At 50.1% G+C, this 6,103-nt stretch overlaps 1 non-coding gene across 1 annotated transcript; it reads left to right on the top strand.

The window, feature by feature from the left end:
* The first annotated feature begins 4,869 nt into the window (after positions 1 to 4,869).
* LOC143176550 (5.8S ribosomal RNA) lies at positions 4,870 to 5,024 on the top strand. The gene has a single exon (XR_013001084.1). It is a non-coding gene; the product is annotated as a 5.8S ribosomal RNA (ribosomal RNA).
* Positions 5,025 to 6,103: the final 1,079 nt, after the last annotated feature.

The following is a 6,103-nucleotide window of genomic DNA, read 5'->3' as shown; positions in this document are numbered from 1 at the left end:
TGCGTTCTATAATAGAAATACCCGTCGTAGCGTTTCTTCCGAGTCAACCCGCTCACGAAACTCTCTCTCGTCGTGGAATCCCCGCGTCGGAGAGTAAAACGCGAATTAATACTATGAAAACTTACGTCTCTCGACGATGGGACGATCCACGCGAAGAGTTGTTTACGTGCACGCGTATGGTGCGATTGCGTCGATTCGCTTTTCTGTACGGGGAGAAATAGAACGTTGAGTTGACTTATCGGGTCTTCGTTGGAATTACCGTCGCTGGCATTGTAAACTCCAGATGACCTTGTGATTCCTTCGTCGGGCACTGGTAAAGGGTGGCGATGATGCGTTCTATAATAGAAATACCCGTCGTAGCGTTTCTTCCGAGTCAACCCGCTCACGAAACTCTCTCTCTCGTCGTGGAATCCCCGCGTCGGAGAGTAAAACGCCGAAGGCTTACTATGAAACTTACGTCTCTCGACGATGGGACGATCCACGCGAAGAGTTGTTACGTGCACGCGTATGGTGCGATTGCGTCGATTCGCTTTTCTGTACGGGGAGTAATAGAACGTTGAGTTGACTTATCGGGTCTTCGTTGGAATTACCGTCGCTGGCATTGTAAACTCCAGATGACCTTGTGATTCCTTCGTCGGGCACTGGTAAAGGGTGGCGATGATGCGTTCTATAATAGAAATACCCGTCGTAGCGTTTCTTCCGAGTCAACCCGCTCACGAAACTCTCTCTCGTCGTGGAATCCCCGCGTCGGAGAGTAAAACGCGAATTCATAGTATGGAAACTTACGTCTCTCGACGATGGGACGATCCACGCGAAGAGTTGTTACGTGCACGCGTATGGTGCGATTGCGTCGATTCGCTTTTCTGTACGGGGAGCAATAGAACGTTGAGTTGACTTATCGGGTCTTCGTTGGAATTACCGTCGCTGGCATTGTAAACTCCAGATGACCTTGTGATTCCTTCGTCGGGCACTGGTAAAGGGTGGCGATGATGCGTTCTATAATAGAAATACCCGTCGTAGCGTTTCTTCCGAGTCAACCCGCTCACGAAACTCTCTCTCGTCGTGGAATCCCCGCGTCGGAGAGTAAAACGCGAATTCATAGTATGGAAACTTACGTCTCTCGACGATGGGACGATCCACGCGAAGAGTTGTTACGTGCACGCGTATGGTGCGATTGCGTCGATTCGCTTTTCTGTACGGGGAGCAATAGAACGTTGAGTTGACTTATCGGGTCTTCGTTGGAATTACCGTCGCTGGCATTGTAAACTCCAGATGACCTTGTGATTCCTTCGTCGGGCACTGGTAAAGGGTGGCGATGATGCGTTCTATAATAGAAATACCCGTCGTAGCGTTTCTTCCGAGTCAACCCGCTCACGAAACTCTCTCTCGTCGTGGAATCCCCGCGTCGGAGGGTAAAACGCGATATATAATAGTATATGCCAGTGGTTCGCGCGCGTCGTCTCTGAGATACGCGGTCGACAGAGTTCCGAAAACACGTGATGTGCCACGATTTCCGTGCGTCTTACATCTTTCGACGATGGGACGATCCACGCGAAGAGAACGTTCGTGCTTGCGTGAGGTGCAACAGCGTCGATTCGCTTTTCTGTACGGGGAGAAATAGAACGTTGAGTTGACTTATCGGGTCTTCGTTGGAATTACCGTCGCTGGCATTGTAAACTCCAGATGACCTTGTGATTCCTTCGTCGGGCACTGGTAAAGGGTGGCGATGATTCGTTCTATAATAGTAATACCCGTCGTAGCGTTTCGACCGATGTCACCCGCCACGAAAGTCTCTCTCGACGTGGAAACCCCGCGCCGAAGAGTAAACGCGAAGGCTTACCATACGAAAGAAAACGGTATTATACGCCTGTGGTATGTGCGTCTCGGCTCTGTGATACGCGATCGGCAGAGTTACAAAAAAACGTTGATGGGCCACGATTTCCGTGCGTCTTACATCTTTCGACGATGGGACGATCCACGCGAAGAGTAGTTACGTGCTCGCGCGAGGTGCGATAGCGTCGATTCGCTTTTCTGTACGGGGAGAAATAGAACGATGAGTTGACTTATCGGGTCTTCGTTGGAATTACCGTCGCTGGCATTGTGAACTCCAGATGACCTTGTGATTCCTTCGTCGGGCACTGGTAAAGGGTGGCGATGATTCGTTCTATAATAGAAATACCCGTCGTAGCGATTCGGCCGAGTCACCCGCCACGAAACTCTCTCTCGTCGTGGAATCCCCATGTCGGAGAGTAAAACGCGAAGGCTAACTATATATAAGAAATATATAGTATTATTTATGCCTGTGGTTCTCCGTTTGCCCTACTCTCAGATACGCGACTCGGAGAGTTACGAATAATCGTGATGGACCACGATTTCTGTACGTCTTACATCTTTCGACGATGGGACGATCCACGCGAAGAGATCATTCCTGCTTGCGTGAGGTGCGATAGCGCCGATTCGCTTTTCTGTACGGGGAGAAATAGAACGATGAGTTGACTTATCGGGTCTTCGTTGGAATTACCGTCGCTGGCATTGTAAACTCCAGATGACCTTGTGATTCCTTCGTCGGGCACTGGTAAAGGGTGGCGATGATTCGTTCTATAATAGAAATACCCGTCGTAGCGATTCGGCCGTGTCACCCGCCACGAAAATCTCTCTCGTCGTGGAATCCCCGCGTCGTAGAGTAAACGCGAAGGCTTGCTATAGAAGACTATAGTTTATACGCCTGTGGTTCACCGGTTGCCTGCTCTCCGGGGTACGCGATCGCGCAGGAGTTACGGAAGAACTTGATGGGCCACGATCTCCAAGCGGCTATATCTTTCGACGATGGGACGATTCACGCGAAGAGAACGTTCGTGCATGCGTGAGGTGCGATAGCGTTGATTCGCTTGTCTGTACGGGGAGAAATAGAACGATGAGTTGACTTATCGGGTCTTCGTTGGAATTACCGTCGCTGGCATTGTAAACTCCAGATGACCTTGTGATTCCTTCGTCGGGCACTGGTAAAGGGTGGCGATGATTCGTTCTATAATAGAAATACCCGTCGTAGCGTTTCGACCGATGTCACCCGCCACGAAATTCTCTCTCGTCGTGGAATCCCCGCGTCGGAGAGTAACCGCCGAAGGCTTGCTATAGAAGACTATAGTTTATACGCCTGTGGTTCACCGGTTGCCGGCTCTCCGGGGCACGCGATCGCGCGAAGGTTACGGAGGGACGTGAAGCGCCCGAGCAATGAAACGTCCGCAGGAGGAAACGAGCAACCGCCGAACATTGTTTCGCGACGTTTCCATAATGTATTGTCGTTTCGCTCGCATCCCGCTTCTTTCCCCTAGTTTCCTCGACGCGTAGTTTCGCAGCCTTAGTGGACGAATCATTCTCGATTCGAGGAAAGATATGCAGTGGGGCGTGCAATGAGCCCGCCAGAGACCACGATCTCCAATGCGTCTTTACATCTTTCGACGATGGGATGATCCACGCGAAGAGAACGTTCGTGCTTGCGCGAGGTGCGTTAGCGTCGATTCGCTTTTCTGTACGGGGAGAAATAGAACGATGAGTTGACTTATCGGGTCTTCGTTGGAATTACCGTCGCTGGCATTGTAAACTCCAGATGACCTTGTGATTCCTTCGTCGGGCACTGGTAAAGGGTGGCGATGATTCGTTCTATAATAGAAATACCCGTCGTAGCGATTCGGCCGAGTCACCCGCCACGAAACTGTCTCTCTTTCGTCGTGGAAACCCCGCGTCGGAGAGTAAAACGCGCGAAGGCTGTGACTGTAACATATATATATACAGTATACAATGCCTGTGGTTTTTGCGCGTGTCGGCTCTTCGGTATACGCGATCGGCCAGAGTTACGGAGGGACGGTGAAGCGCACGAGAAATTGAAACGGCCGCACGATTGGAACCGAGCAACCGTCGAACATTGTTTCGCGACGTTTCCATAATGCGTTTTCGTTTCGCTCGCATACCGCTTCTTTTCCCCTAGTCTCTGAGACGCGTTTTCGAGCCGTTCTTCTACTATCGATTCTCGTAGAGAGAAGGGACCGGGTAGTCTGGAAGTGGAACCCGCATCTTGCGTGTACCGTACACGGAATTGAGAGGACCGGCCGTGAAGCTCGTTTTAAAGCCGTGCGTCTGACACCCAACTCTTGCGCGCCAATTTCGCGGCAAGAGATAATATGGGACGAATGACCGGCAAAGAGCCAGCTGTGAAGTCTGTTTTTTTAATCGAATCCGTGGACGTGTGTATGCCGTAGCGTCGCTCGTCGTGTTCGTTCATGGTCGTTCCGAGAGAAAGAACGAAAGCGGTAACGAAGGGACCGGCCGTGAAGCTCGTTTTAAAGCCGCGCGTCTGACACCCAACTCTTGCGCGCCAATTTCGCGGCAAGAGATAACATGGGACGAATGACCGGCAAAGAGCCAGCTGTGAAGTCTTTTTTCATTATTTGCTTTCAATCGATCGATCGGTACGATTCGTGCAACGTTTCGCGCGATGCGACGCGAAAACATGCGCGCAACAATAGATGCGTCTGATCGGAAGAACGCGAGGGTCGACTGCACGCGATGGATTCAGTATCGGGTAGGATACAAAATATATCCCCGTCGTTTCCACGCGTGCGAGTCTTCTGCGTCTTTCGCGGGTTTTTGAATGCACTATACGCCCGGAACGTCGAGAAATATATACATATTACTTGAACGTTTTTCGTCTCGAAAGGCTTCGGTGTCGTCTCCAAGGCGACGCCTGAATCTCCTTCGCGCGCTGGTCGGAGATTCAGGTATCAACTTTTATCTTCTCTTTGAAAGAAGAGAGATATTAGGTCGAACAAATGAGAATAAAATTATATATGTGAAATATAAAATTTATACGATTACCCTGAACGGTGGATCACTTGGCTCGTGGGTCGATGAAGAACGCAGCTAATTGCGCGTCAACGTGTGAACTGCAGGACACATGAACATCGACATTTCGAACGCACATTGCGGTCCACGGATACAATTCCTGGACCACGCCTGGCTGAGGGTCGTTTACGTACCATACACTGCTTGCGTAGCTCTGTCAAATCCCCGCCGTCGTTCACCTCTTCGGATCGAACGTTTTTTTACCGAAGGGCGCAAAGAACGTTTCTGAGTCGGGTTAAGAGAAGGATGCTACGTACGAGCGAACGATGGGTGTCTCGTCGGCGTTTGTCGCGGACACGCGAAAATTCTGTGAATTTCACGGACAGTGTACGTTCTAGTTGTTGCAAAACGATCGGAATCGTTTGTATGGACTCGCGTGAGTGTTCGCGGCGTCGTGCGTCGTTCAATTACGACCGCCCGCGGATACCGCTCCACTGCGATATGGATCTGAGCGACAACTTTTTCGGCTGTTCGTGAGATGAACGGTTTCGTGTGTTTAGAAAAATTTTTTTTCCCGCGCTCCCGACGTCACCTGAAATGATGCGTCAGAGGTGAAAGAAAATATTAAGAAGTCGAGAGAGAGAGAGACTACACACGTTTTATTCATATTTTGTATACCGTGCGTGAGACGGATGTGCACGACACGTCGTATGTCGGTATATTACCGACTGGCCCCAGGGAGATTGTTTTCTTCCTCTCTTACGAATGAGATGTACGTTTCGGAGGATCGTCGTTACCGAAACACACGGCAAAACGAGACTTCTCGCAGCAGAACCTTTATACACAATACACATCGACTCTTTTTACCCCGAGAGAGAGAGAAAAGGTGTATTTCTTTTTTTTATTTTTCGAATTCGACGCACGAACGCTTTGACGACTGGAGAAAAACACGGTGTGTGTTAAAATCGTGCGGGACGAGCATGCGTATTCGTAACGGGTCGAATAGTTCTTATTCCCCGTCGTCGCGTGTCCTCGCTGGACCACCACCGTGCGCTTCCGCCACGTTCAGTTGAATTTCGAAATATATATATATAAAAAGAATCACCATATACTCTCTTTCGGGAGGTGTATTTTTATCGGTTTCTGCTATAGAGAAGAGACGGAGATCGTGTTGTGAGGTGTAACGTTTCTGTATCCCCGTTTCGGAGGATCGTCGTTATCGGCGGAACACACGTCAAAACGAGACTTCTCGCAGAACCTTTAT

This window comes from Nomia melanderi, unplaced genomic scaffold (genome assembly GCF_051020985.1).
Source record: "Nomia melanderi isolate GNS246 unplaced genomic scaffold, iyNomMela1 scaffold0627, whole genome shotgun sequence".
Classification (NCBI taxonomy): Eukaryota; Metazoa; Arthropoda; class Insecta; order Hymenoptera; family Halictidae; genus Nomia; species Nomia melanderi.
This window is presented reverse-complemented; position numbering and strand designations above follow the sequence as displayed.